At 40.9% G+C, this 15,003-nt stretch overlaps 1 long non-coding RNA gene across 1 annotated transcript; it reads left to right on the top strand.

Moving 5' to 3' along the window:
- Positions 1 to 3,609: 3,609 nt before the first annotated feature.
- On the top strand, positions 3,610 to 14,856 carry LOC139434733 (uncharacterized). Its single transcript, XR_011644031.1, has 3 exons — positions 3,610 to 3,675; positions 11,550 to 11,719; positions 14,382 to 14,856. It is a non-coding gene; the product is annotated as an uncharacterized lncRNA (long non-coding RNA).
- The last annotated feature ends 147 nt before the right edge of the window (positions 14,857 to 15,003 follow it).

The raw sequence follows: 15,003 nt of genomic DNA, 5'->3' as shown, positions 1-15,003 counted from the left end.
TGGTACGGAATTTCATTGATTTGGGCATTCTCATCCAGCTGGTAAGAGACCAAGGGGTAGACCTAGGACCAGGTGGAGGGATTATATCTCTTCGCTGGCCTGGGAGCGCCTTGGGATCCCCCAGTCAGAGCTGGTTGATGTGGCCAGGGAAAAGAAAGTTTGGGGCTCTCTGCTGGAACTGCTACCCCCGCGACCTGACCACGGATAAGCGGGAGAAGATGGATGGATGGGCATTCTCACAATAAGTAAGTGGAATGGATTTGATGATGAAGCACTGACACAGCGCTCTACAACGAGTGGCGAGTGGATAGACCGATTCACGGACTTTCCGCATTGTAAAAGTGGGGGGGTCTAAAATAATCATTTTTAAAAGGTGGGGGGGACTTGTCCCACCCTCATATAATGGCTGCGACTCCCATGGGTTCAGACACATGTACCAAAACATGTCAAGTTTCTCCAAGGCTGAGAACACATGCAGCCTGTATACTTCTTAATAATAATAATAATAATAATAATAATAATAATAATGATAATGGGTTCCATTTATAAAGCACTTCATATTTGATTTCAAATCCCGAAGTGCTAGTTACTTCTTAATAAAAACAGATTTTTAATAGAGTTTATCTATTTGTGATCATACTGTGTGACCTGCTTGTATGCACTAACACAATAGGTGTACTGTTCTCTCTATGTGTTGTACTGTCTCAGTGTGAACATAGATTAAACAGCCAGCCAAACTCTTTTGAGAGCCAGGGAATGAGCAGCCATGCTCCTTTATTGAATTATTTGCAGTCCACTGACATTCAAACGGAGTGAAACTATAAAAAAGAAGATACAAGGCACTTAATGATCTCATACGTGCAAGTGTAACATACACAGCCAGGGAATGAGCAGCCATGCTCCTTTATTGAATTATTTGCAGTCCACTGACATTCAAACGGAGTGAAACTATAAAAAAGAAGATACAAGGCACTTAATGATCTCATACGTGCAAGTGTAACATACACAGATTTACACTAAGTGTCAGAGGCGCGGGAAGGTATTTTGAGTGGGGGTGCTGAGGTGCTGGACTCCAGTGAACACTATTATGGGCACTATAGAGCACGCACGAGCACGCACAAAAGCGCGAGCACCAGGGGCTATACAGTCAAGGCCGGATTAACCATATGGGCAACCTGGGCCCAAGTGACCAGGGGCCCTTGAGCAAAGAGGGCCCTCAGTGACAAGATGAAAAAAATATATATATATTATTTCTTTTATTATTATTTTTTTTTTTCCGGGCACAATCATAGATTGTTTTAAATGACACTCACTCTTTGCTATAAATAACACAGATTTTCTATAGGGTCAAATTAATATATTTTCTAAACCGTCTCTGTACTGTAGGTCTCACTATGTATGCGCTCAACTTTATTACTACGCGGTGGCGGTGTATAGCCGAATCACAGCCCCACCCTCACTCATGTCACATTTTGTCACGTGAGCAGAAAAAATGGATGGTGCCGGTAGCCAAACGCCCAGCGGGGCTGCGAAAAGAAAGTAAAAGAAGAGAGAATGGTGGCTGCATTAAAAAATGTGCCAACAATAAATAGCTTTTTCAAAACAGCAACAAGTGATGAAATAGGCTAGCAACAACCACAAGGAACAGTGGCAGCGGTCACGGAGGATGTTGTTGAGCTAGCGAGTATTTGATGACGAGACAGTAGAGCATGAGGTGGTACTGAAAATTCCAGGTTGAGACATTCAATGTAATTATTGACAGGTTGCTCTCAGGACTTAGCAAACGCCTGGATGCATACAAAGACATAAATGATCACTTTGGAGTCCTATTTGACATATGCTGTGATGACACTGATCTCCACAGACGGGCCAATATTCTCTCCTCATTATATCCTACTGACTTGGATAAGTCATTAGGAGATGAGCTGATCCAGTTTAGGGCTTTTGTCAGCACAGAGCCAGATAAAACTCCTGCAAACAGACTGCAGGTGGGTTAGGGGGGGGCCCATGAGTGCTCCGTGCCCCTCGAGGTACTAATCCGGCCTTGGCTACAGTGGAATGTTCTACTGCAACACTCCCCACATGCAAACACACAGTACACCCGCAACTGTTACAATGAAGGCTCGATAATCAGCTCACGGCATATAGGCAGGGGTAAAGTGCTATTTTTTACGAGTGGGGAGCGGACCTCACCTCCGCTAGGGGGGTCTGGGGGCATGCTCCCCTGGGAAGATTTTTTTTTTTAAATATTGAAGTTAAAAGCATCAATCTGGTGCACTTTGAGAGCTATGGATACATCTCTCAACATCCATATGAAACACAACTGTAATCAGATGTTCTTTTTCTTTATTGATATTTTACAAATCACTCCCCTTTCAAACTGCATTCTTGTTTTACTGTCATATAGTATAACTGTTTTTCCTTTATTCTCTCTCTATAATGATCATATGAAGGTGTGCCGCAGAAATAATCTTTTGAATAATTTGTGACCAAACTGTTTGAGACCCACTGAGATAACTTAGACTAAAGTGAACTATCTAAACACTCAGAGAGTCCTTTAGCTCACCTTAAAGAACTCATTATACCCTACTGTCCTACTAGGGCATTGCGTTCCAAGAATGCAGGGTTGTTGGTTGTTCCTAGAATCTCTAAAAGTACAATGGGAGCCAGAGCCTTTTCTTATCAAGCTCCACATTTGTGGAATCAGCTTCCAGTTTGTGTTCAGGCGGCAGACACCCTATCCGTTTTTAAGAGTGCGCTTAAGACCTTCCTTTTTGATAAAGCTTATAGTTAGGGCTGATTAGATTCAGCCCCTAGTTTTGCTGATATAGGCTTAGTTTGTCGGGGGACATCTTACTTCTTCCTTCTCTCTGTCTATACCTGTGTACTCTCATGTTCCGATTAACCCAGCTTCCCCAAATGTCTTTCTTTTTGGTGTCTATATACGCTGGGATCCGGAGTCATGGATGATCCTGCGGTCCTGTGTCCTGGATCGCGAGCGCTGGATCTTGAGTCGTGGCTGTGGTCCTGGATCATCGGTCCTGGATGGATATCCTCGTGGATTCATCTTCCTATTATACACACATGCATTTCCAAACATTTGGACTACCTATGTTGCAAATGTATTATCTTTTCAATTTACCCACGGCATCTATTGCACGTCTGTCCGTCCGGGGAGAGGGATCCCTCCTCTGTTGCTCTCCCTGAGATTTCTCCCATTTTCCCTTTAAACTGGGTTTTCTTTGGAAGTTTTTCCTTGTACGATGTGAGGACAGAGGGTGTCGTATTGTCATACTGATATTCTGTACACACTGTGAAGACCACTGAGACAAATGTAACATTTGTGATATTGGGCTATATAAATAAACATTGATTGATTGATTGACCTGAGCCTCTCAGTCTGAGAGGAGAGCTCTCCTCCAGCTTGTTGTGGAACAAACAGCTCCCTTATGTCCTCTCTCTCTCTCGCTCTCGCTCTCTCTCTCTCTCTCTCTCTCTCTCTCTCTCTCTCTCTCTCTCTCTCTCTCTCTCTCTCTCTCTCTCTCTCTCTCTCTCTCTCTCTCTCAGGGGTGCCCAACCTTTTTTGAACCGAGAGCTACTTTTAAAGTTGCCAGTCTGCCGAGATCTACCAGTCCAAATAGAGAGGTGTAGCCATTACTGACAGCCTACTACCAGGTAAATACACATTTGTACTTGTATAAAACTGACCTTTGTACGATTAATACTTCATTAAAATACTGCAGATCCTTTATCTTACCTCTTTCTAATCTACACACATACAAGTATTTAACTGAAGTTACACAACAGTGTTGTTGATACAGAGTTGGAGTTTATTCACACGTCACATGCATTTTAGTAGAGTATAAAAAGAAATGCCTTTAAAATCGGATGCAAGCAACACTAGTTTCTTAACCTGAATGATAATGGACTATAATCAATTTAAACAGAACAGATCTTAATGTTTGCATTCTTATACCATTTTGTACAATAATTAGAATGAATAAGTTCAAACAAACTAAAACTTACTGCTGATTAATAACGGTATCTAACTTGAGTTTTTATTATATCAAAAACCTGTTGAAATGCTGTTATTTGTACTGTCTCCCAAAAGCGCGTCGGCACTCGGCAGCCTCCAGGAAAGCTTCTTATAATAATAATATAATAGGTTGGATTCATATAGCGCCTTTCAAGGGACCCAAGGTCGCTTTACAAGTAATAGGGCAAAAACAAACATAACTAAACAAAAGTCAGACAGACAAAACAACAGATCGATTTAGGGGCCGAAAGCCTTGGCAAACAGATGGGACTTGAGGGCCCTTTTGAAGGCGTCGAGTGTGGGGATGTTGCTAATCTCCGCAGGGAGAGCTTTCCAGAGGGTGGGGGCTGCCACACTGAAGGCTCTGTCCCCGAAGGTCCGCAGTTTGGTGCGGGGGGTGGTAAGCAGGCCAGAGTCTGAGGACCGCAGGTTCCGGGGTGGGGCATGTGGGTGAAGGATGTCCGATAGTTACTGGGGGGCAAGGGCATGGAGGGACTTGTAGGTAAGGAGGAGGACTTTGTAGGATATGCGGGACTTGACCGGCAACCAGTGGAGGTGGATGAGTGTGGGAGTGATGTGTTTTGACATACTGGAGCCTGTCCGGGGTTTTGTTGGGAACCCCGAACAGGACACCATTGCAGTAGTCCAAGCGGGTGGTGACAAACACATGCACTAGGGTTTCGGCAACCGACTCCGAGAGTCAGGGTCCGAGTCTGGCAATGTTCCTTAGGTAGTAAAAGGCCGATTTGGTCACAGATTTGACGTGGGAATGGAAGGAAAGGGTGGAGTCGAGGATGACACCCAGGTTGCGGGCTTCAGGAGATGGGGAGATGGAGCAGCCGTCGACCTCGAGGACGAAGTCACCAACCTTCTGGAGCAGGGCCTTGAATTACCCTTCTTCGATAAAGCCACGCTCGCATTGCAGATGAGACGGATGGACTTTGAATTGGAATAGATTAATTAATTATATATTTTGGGCTTTTTTGCTTCTGCCATTATTGCGGTTTTGTGTGTGTGCGGACTGTCACTCCTGTTGACACGAACTAGTGCCCACTGCCCACCAGCCACGCCCCGACACATGGGGTCACGCCGGCCAATCACAAAGCTTTGATGCATTCAAGTGCATTATTCTGGCACAGGAAGATTATGTTATAGGACATTAACGATAAAACAGAATATTGTTGTTCTATTTTTAGACACATCTCGCGATCGAATGGGAATCTCCCCGCGATTGATCGACTGGTTGGGCACCCCTGCTGCATGCTAAGTGTAAACAAGGTAAATATAGCTAATGCTAGCTATAGCATATCCCTCCGAAATATGGTCGTGGACTTTACTGATGATTTAGAATTTATTGAAACTCCAGAGTCAATGTAAGAGCTATAAAGACACAAAAATAACAAATACATTTAGGCTCAATCCGTATTAGAATCACTTTAGCATACTACCAAAAGTTAACTGTAAACAGAGAGCAAAGCTAAAAAAACAGCTTATAAACGAATTAGGACACAACCTACAATTTTATATTATAGTAAATACCAACCTTGTGCCTCTTCGGGGGGTGCTAACATTTAAACATACACTTTATTTTTTACTTTCTGTTACTCCGTCGTTATATGTAGAAGATATTTAGGCCCATACATCGCTGCAGTTATTATCCAGTGGAAAGCCCTTACCTACTGGCCTAGTTAAATCAAAGTGGTTAGGCCTACTTTCTTTTGGCTGGGCAGTGTAGTTTTACACACCATCTTATTTGACTTTCTCAGGACTTGAAACTGTTTTTTGGGAGCAGACCCCAACAAAGAAAAAAATATGTTTACACACGTAAGGTCATCATCTTAACAGTTTATTATTCTCATCGACTCATCCGTGCGCAGAGTATCAAGTTGGCATGCCTATTACAGCTGAATGTGGCGATTACCATCTTGATCAGCAAAACGCCTCACAAACTTATTAAGATTTAAATCTATGGTGTGTTTTGATTCAATGCTGAGTACAGCCAAACTTGACAGGCTCTTCTTTGTCGTTGTAGACAGCAAATATCTCATTCCTTCCGTGTACTTGGATCGAAATGCTTCTCGTTTTGCGCTGTCCCCCCGTTCAAATGAAATTGCCGCCAATCATATTTCCACGCTCGCGCCAGGGCCGGGGGAGGGGTTACAAGGCTCGCGTCTTGTGCTGCATTCACTTGCACTCGGACATTAGAGATTTTCTCTCATAAATGTCCGATGAGCCACAACTTTTCTTTCAAAACAAAGATGCCAACTGGGGTGGCAAGGCATTTTTCTGAGGTAGCAGCCACCTCGTAGAACCGCCACTGATCAGTGCTGACTTGAGACCGGTCTCTACCTGACCGGTCTCAACGCTGTGTGTGTCCGTCAGGAAACAAGCTGTTAACAAGTAGTTCCAGCAAACATCCACTGATAAGCTGCGTTGTTAACAACCTCATGATAACCTCATATGGTTTTAACTTAGGATCATACCTGTGTAGTGTTGCACGGTGTACCGATACTTGAAAGGTACCGCGATACCCTGCCGTTAAAAACGTTACGATTCCTCCGTTTCATTAGTATCGGTACTTTAAGAATGACGGGGAAAAGTACTCCGGTGAGAAAGCGCTGTTTTAATAAGAGCTGTGTGTGTTCAGCGCTCTGCTTCCACTCCCTGCACTGCAGCCGTGCCTGCAGTCCCTCCCCTCTCAAGCACGCACTAAGTCCCTCCCCTCTCTCGTGCACGTGCTAGCTGCCAGAGCATGTGAGAAAACGAGAAGCATGGCTGCAAGTGGGAGTGCAACTGCCGCTGCGCCTCGGCTTGTTGACAAAAAAGACGCCAGAAGCGAAATGTGGAAGTATTTGAGCTATATCTCTGACAGTGAGGGCAAGCCTACGGACAGCACGAGGCCTGTCTGTAAGACATTTTTTAGATCCCGGCAAACCAAGGGAGCCAACACATCAAACTTGGCCAAGCACCTCGCCGACCGGCATCCAGAGCTGTTTAAAGAATGTAAAGACAGACAGGTTAGCGAATGTGATAGATAACATAATTACATCAAGTCAAACAAGTGTAATTTATTTTGTGACAAACGAAAGTTTTCGTAGTTTGACGAGGCAATAAATGGCAATGATAACTGTCTAATATGGCTATCTTTTTAGCTAACTTACCAATGTGGCTAACATCTGCAATATACATTTTGTCAATCATTTTAATATTACCGTACTATTACATGTTAATAAAACATAAAGTTAACTATCAAAGAAATCACATAAACTCAAGTATAAAGAAGAGACCATGTTGTAAGAAAACACTTAACAGATAAACTACAATTGTATTCATCTTGAAAATAATAAAAGAAAAGTATCGAAAAAGAATCGGAATCGCAATTCTTGACTTGGTATCGGTATCGAAACCAAAATGTTGGTATCGTGACAACACTATACCTGTGTTTAGTCTAGAAAAAGGTAAATGTGTGCATTTTATTATAAAGTTGTGTATATTTACAGACTGTTGCAAAAACTAATAAGCTTATAAACATCAGGTTTAAAACTAAAAGAGTTTTACAAAAAAGTAACACAATTAAAGATGTTTGGAATTTTATTTGAGTTATTAATTTACATTTTTTGTCTAAGAGATGCTGATTTGAAACCGTTGTTACATACAGTCAGTGGCGACTGGTCATTAGGGGCAGCCCCACCTAGTGTCAGCAGAAAGTATTAAAATAATTATTACAACAAAATGCAAAAAATAAATAAAATATATTTTAAGATCATGTTTAATCATCTGATTCGTCTGTACATTGCTGTTTTAGTCTGTGTTCTTCTAATTAGTGTCTGTGTGTGCCTATTGAGCTGTTTTGAGCCATGTGGGACAAAACCCGATCCTGCCCCTCCCTCTCACTGTCTAAGTGAACGGTGACTGCAAAAACTACACTGCGCATGCTCAGAGTATTTTCCTATTTAATGTGTGTGGCAAAAGATAATGACCATAGGGGCATAGTGCTGCCATCCCCACCATACGTCATCTCACATAATTCAGAGCTGATTGGCTGTAAGTACGTGTGCCGCGAAAAGTGTGGTGTGTGAAGAGGAGACGAGAGACGCGTCCTAAAACCAGGAAGTAAGCTGCGCATGGCTTCCCTCCACAAAAAAGCAATGAGATTTCTCCATACGATTTTAGAAAATAGCTCAAAATAAGATCTGTGGGAAGCTGTTATATAAATGCACGTTTTGTTCAGCCGGATAATATCCACATGTCTACCCTACTTTTATCATTTTCGAATCATAAATCTATCATTTAGATTTATGATAGACTTTTGAAACTACAAGAAGATAAGGAGGACTTTTACAAAAAAGTAATAGAGATTTTTGTCCAGAGGGATAGGCAAATGGACTTCATCTTCAAGTCAAGACCACCATTTTATTGAAAATGGGATCTTACTAAGAGAGAACAATTCAATATTTAAATGATAAAATTACATTTGTTGGGTATCCTTCTGTTGAACTGTCTGTTTAAAATTAATTGAAGCATCAGACTAAAAAAGCTTTTGAAAATAATATTATATTTTGATTTAGGTCAAAATATAATATTTGTAAACCTGAAGAGTCAGTGCCAGTGCCTCACCAGCCATGAACCTCACTGCAGAAGCTTATATATAGACATCTGAGTTTTTTGTGCCCCACCACTTTTGTACATATAGAAACGCCACTGCATACAGTTACGGCATTTCCTGTTTCTGCCGGAGAGAGGGGAGGCGCATTTTGTCATTGAGTTTAAATATCTCCAAATGTCACCACATAAACACAATACATGTTACTAATCCTTACAGTGTATGTGTAAGGCTTACACTTACAGTCATTGCTTTCTGACAGACTTGACCCTTTTACTCCTCAGGTTGCATAGGGAAAATTAGTGGCAGTCTAGTCTACTGCCTTTCTTGGGCGGTGTCCATCAAACGAAAAACGTAGAGCCAATCAGGAACTGAGAATTTAGTCCAATTTCCTTTTCAATCAAACTCACTTCCTTTTCAATCATACTCTCTCACACTCATAACGATTCTTATCCACACACCCTATCATTCTGTTTTATACACATACATATAGGCCTATAGTCATTCACATTAACTATTATTACCTCTCATATAAGCTATTATTCGGCCTTTCATTCACTGCTATTTTGTTTTACATATATGACTATTGTTATTAACATCAAATACTATTCCCTCTTGTATAGGTTATTATTCTGTTTTACATACATTGTTTGCCGATTACACACATACTACCATCCTCTTTCACATACACTATTATAATGTTCTATTAGATTATAGTTGTTTGTGAAAGACGATAGTGGTGTGTGTACGAGAGTATGATGGTGCGTTTAAGAGATTTTGTTTTTGTGTGTGAGAGAGAATAGTTATGTATGTATGATAGTATGATAGTAAATGAAGGAAGGAATGACAGTACGTTAAAGACGGTATGATACTGTGTGTGAAAGAGTCTGGTGGTGTACATGTGAGATTCTGATATTGTTTGTAAGACCAAGTATGAGTTGTGAGCTAGACGGCCTCTCATACCCACCACTTCCTTTATATCTCTAACACACACAGACAGACACACACACACACACACACACACACACACACACACACACACACACACACACACACACACACACACACACACACACACACACACACACACACACACACACACACACACACACACACACACACACACACACACACACACAAATGGGGAAGTCCTAACACACTTCTCTTGTTTTAAAAAACAACTGAGTGCTACAGTAGACAATCAACAATTGTGGCCTGCAATTCTTTTTAACATGCGTTTAGGGAAGGTGTGTCAGGGGTGCCCAACCAGTCGATCGCGATCGACCGGTCGATCGCGGGGAGATTCCCAGTCGATCACGAGATGTGTCTAAAAATAGAACAACAATATTCTGTTTTATTATGTCCTATAACATAATCTTCCTGTGCCAGAATAAGCACTTGAACGCATCCAAGCTTTGTGATTGGCCGGCGTGACCCCATGTGTCGGGGCGTGGCAGGTGGGCAGTGGGCACTAGTTCGCTGACTGCAATTATGGCAGAAGCAAAAAAAGCCCAAAATATATAATTTTTCCTCCGAGTGGGAGGATGATTATTTTTGTATCTATTCGAATTCAAAGTCCATCTGTCTCATCTGCAATGTGAGCGTGGCTTTATCGAAGAAGGGTAATTTAGGAGCGGCATTTCAAAACAGTGCACAAACGCTACGAGACGGAATTCCCTCCTAATTCTGCCCCACGCTCCAAAAGGGGAGGGGCCTGAAAGGACAGCTAAATGCACAGCAGTCCATTTTCACCAGGCCCAACAACAAGAGCAAGGCTGCTACCATAGCATCTTATCGTGTCAGTCACGTTCTTGCGAAACACATGAAGTCTTTCAAAGACGGTGAAGTTGTGAAAGAAGCATTCCTGGAGGCTGCCGACGCTTTTTGGGGACAGTAAAAATAAAAGTAGCATTTCAACAGGTTTTTGATATAATAAAAACTCAAGTTAGATAACGTTATTAATCAGCTGTACGTTTTAGTTTGTTTGTAATTATAATTATTGTACAAAATGGTATAAGAATGCAAACTTAAATTGATTATAGTCTATTATCAATTCAGGTTAAGAAACTAGTGTTGCTTGCATCCTATTTTAAAGGCATTTCTTTTTATACTCTACTAAAATGCAACAAAAAAGGGTTTGATTCTATTAATTTTGTCTTTTTTATTGCACTTTGGCAGCAGATTCCTGAGTAGCTTCAGATCTGAGTTGTCTTATTAGTAAGCCTAATTTATACTTTTGGAGCAACACTATTTTATATAATGGCACAGAAATGGTTCAGTGTCTTCTCTTTTTGTCCTGTGTCATATGTGGCAGCACTGTTCAATGTTTCTTGAAAACATTACCCACTGTAGTGACGTGTGAATAAACTCCAACTCTGTATCAAGATAGAAGATAGTAGAGGGTTTCAGAAAGACAAAGATCTGTTCCATTGAAACAGGAAAGCTAGAAAGCCACTTGATGGTTATCTTCTGTGAGAAGTTTCAGAAAAGAATGTGGGCATATAGAAGATCACCCACTTTCCACCTCAACAAAATCTCCACCTGAAAGCAATCACTTAAAATCAATAAATTCGTACATTTTGTGTACACACACATCATTAATAATAAGGGACATATGATCTCACTTGAACATGAGAAGGGATGTGTTAGTCCGCTTTTCACAGCTCAACCAAGTGTTTGACAAAGAGGGAGAGGGTTAGTGTGTGTGCGTGTGTGTGTGTGTGTGTGTGTGTGTGTGTGTGTGTGTGTGTGTGTGTGTATGTGTGTGTGCGTGTGTGTGTGCGTGTGTGTGTGTGTGTGTGTGTGTGTGTGTGTGTGTGTGTGTGTCACGAAGCTGCAGTGTGACGGCCAGCATCTTAACGCTCCAGTAACACACTCTGGGTAAGTGTTCAATAATTATTCTTGATTCAGTGTGCAGTGCCGGGTGCTGAACTCACAGATGGAGCGTTCCCAGCTGCAGATGGTGTAGATGGCCTCTCCGTTCACTGAGCTGGAGGTGCTGACGATCGGCTTCTCACTCCTGGTGTTCGCCCTCTTCACACTCACTGGGATTCTCACTGAGGAACGTGTGCACTCCAACGGTACGACTGCAAACACACAACCATTTAGTCACTTTATAGACACTTTTATGTACTTGTTGCAGGAATTTTTTTAACTTTTAGAACACTTTGCATTTCAAATATTGATGCATTTTAAAGATTACTCGCACTGTCATGCAAGTTTCTAATGGTGTGGGAGAAATAGAGAAACACAATCAATTCATTAGGGCTAACATCTGATTTTGTCTAATACAACAATGCTGCTAAAATAGCTTACTTCATAAGGGTTATATTGTTTTTGTTAAAACTGTCAAGAGGTGAGCACTCAAATGTATGATAATTTTGAGACTGTAGTTGGTATGTCTATTAATATAAATGCTAAGTATAGTGAAGTATAACAACAATTATACCAATTAAACTAAAGAATGTGTGCATTGAATATACTGTACAGACCTAATACAATAAACACATACATTATACATAGTTACAATGCAATAAGTAACAACAAAGCAAACTACAGCGTGATAAATATTGTGAAGTTAATTTGAAATTCATCTTAAAGATGGGGTAGGTAATTTTGGAGAAACCAGCTCGAGTGCGCTAGAATTTGAAAATACACAGCCGGAAAAAATCTGCCACTTCCTTACAGAGCCCCTCCTCCAACACACACGGACGCTCACATGTCCAATGAGGGCACGAGATAAGTTTGTGTACAGATGGAAGGCTGACAGGCAGGTAGGCCATCCAGTTACTTTAGCCGGGCCGGCTCAGATGATTGGTCGTGCTTTTTACAGTACCACGGCTTCCACAGATGACATTTTTTATGGATCTTAGTCAAAGCACTTCAGATATTCATTGCTATCGGGATGTTAAGAGAATTCCATGGAATATAACAAAAAATGTATCTCGAGCCGGTTTCTCAAACTTACCTACCCCACCTTTAAAGGTGGGGTACGTAAGGTAAATCCATAAAAAAATGTCATTGGATTGCCGCCCTGTCTGTCAGCCTTCCATCTCGTGCACGCACAAATGTATCTGTGTGTTGGAGGAGGTGCTCTGTAAGGAAGTCTGAAGGAAGGGGCGGATTATTTTCAGCTGTGTACTTTCAAATGTTAGTGCACTCAAGCCGGTTTCTGAAACTTACCTACCCCACCTTTAAGCAGTGGCTTTTTTAATCAACCAAAATCTTTAATTGGTTTTAAACTTGAGCCCTCTTTTTGAAACAGAACACAAGAGTGCTCTTTCAACTTTCCCTGAAATTGAAATTTGTTCAGCACTCTGTTTATATTTATCAGACCATCATGATATTACATGTGTTATAGGCAAGGCAAGGCATGTTTATGTATATATAGCACATTTCAACACAAGGCAATTCAAAGTGCTTTACAAAAGTGAAAGACATTAATAGCATTAAGAAACATATTATAAAATGGCATTTAAAAACACTCATTTAAAAGCAAAGATACATGAATTAAAGTTACAGTGCAGTGTGAGATACACACACCTGAAATGTTTAGCACTGACTCTCAATCATTGATATCTTTTTAGCAGAAATTGTTTTCTATCACCTCCCTTTCTTTCTACTTTCTTATTTAACTTGTCCTTTAGTTATTTCAAGTGTTTCATGCTAAACGAACCCCCCTTTGGAAAATTATAATCTGACCCCATGGTACCTTTTAGTTCAAACGTATTTTTCAAACATTATTATTTTAATTTAATTTTTCTTTCTTTTGTTACTTTTTTTTTTAACGGTCCGCGATCTACCCGCACCACACTCGCGGTCGACCGGTCGATCGCGATCGACTGGTTGGCGACCACTGCGTGTACCCCATGGTACCTTTTCGTTTTCGCCAAAACTATTCCTCTTTTCTTTAAATGCACATTAGTTAAGTTTAACTTGTCTTTTCTAGGACTTTTTTGGTGTCCTCCGCGAACCAGGGTCTTGAAACCAAAACGGCACACGTACTGTGTAGGGGACTTTAACCACCTACGAGGGGACTTTAACTACCTTTGGGGGGACTCAACACAAGGCAATTCAAAGTGCTTTACAAAAATGAAAGACATTAAGAAAATGGCATTAAAAAGCAAAGATAATTACAGTGCAGTTTAAGATATGAATATATCAATTAAAAGCAGCGGCAAAAAGAAAAGTCTTCAGCCTGGATTTAAAAGTAGTCAGAGTTGCAGCCGACCGGCAGGTTTCTGGGAGTTGGTTCCAGATATTCGGAGCATAATAATTGAACACGGCTTCTCCATGTTTGTTCTGACTCTGGAGACAGAAAGCTGACCAGTCCCAGAAGACCTGAGAGTTCTGGATGGTTCATAATTTAGCAGGAGGTCAGAAATGTATTTTGGGCCTAAACCATTCAATGCTTTATAAGTTCCCATCCTTAATTATATCCAAAGGTCTAATTTAAAGTCTAATTTATTTACTTTTCATATAACTGTTTGTTTATCTCTTTTCCTAACATCAGTGAGCTTGATTTCCAATTCCTTTGAATTGGAAAACACAATGGATGTAATGTATTAAAACATCTTTAAAATGATCTTAACTCAAATGTACACCCAGCTTTTACTGGAGATATTCACAAACATTAATAATTGTTTATGATATATCTTTACATATTTTATGAATACATTATATAATGATTTAATCAAATATTTCTATTCTTTGAGTGACTCCTTTTATTATTTTCTCCATTAGAGATGACTGTACGAGCACAGAGTGAGGAGCAGATCGTCTGATTCGAGTTGCAAGACTGAGAATGAAAAACTTCAGAGGGCAGCAGAGGTCTCTTTTTACTTGTTGAGTGTTTTATGAGGACATATTAGTCGAAGCAATGTGTGAGAGGGAGTGAGTGTGTGTGTGTGTTATCAGTTCTCAGAACAAAGTCTAAATGGTAACCAGTGAATGTGTGTATGTGTGAGTGTGTGTGTATGTCTGTGGACCTTGTTACAGGATCCAGTATGACTTGTTTCCAGGATGAGGCACAAATAAAGGAGTGGCCTAGATGTTACACAGTAAAAAAGTTAAATAAACAAACACCTGTGTCTGAAAACTGTTCAATGACGGTCGTCACGGCTGCTTTCCTTGCTCTTTGAAATCGCGGTGATGTGAGGACACAAAGAAGGGATTTTATTTTGAAGTTCAGATCTGAAAATACCATCTGAGATTTTTCCTACAGGTAAGTCTCTAAACCCTCTTTTTCTTGTTTAATCTCTCTGTAGGAAATCTAGTTCGGACAAAAAACGTGTGCTGGAAGGGTTTAGGTGGGTTTCAGACATCAAGGATCAATCGGTGGAGCTTACGCAGTGTGTGAACCACA

Source organism: Pseudochaenichthys georgianus, chromosome 1, assembly GCF_902827115.2.
Source record: "Pseudochaenichthys georgianus chromosome 1, fPseGeo1.2, whole genome shotgun sequence".
NCBI lineage: Eukaryota > Metazoa > Chordata > Actinopteri > Perciformes > Channichthyidae > Pseudochaenichthys > Pseudochaenichthys georgianus.
Note: the sequence above shows the minus strand (reverse complement) of the source record. Positions and strands in the feature narration are given on the sequence as shown.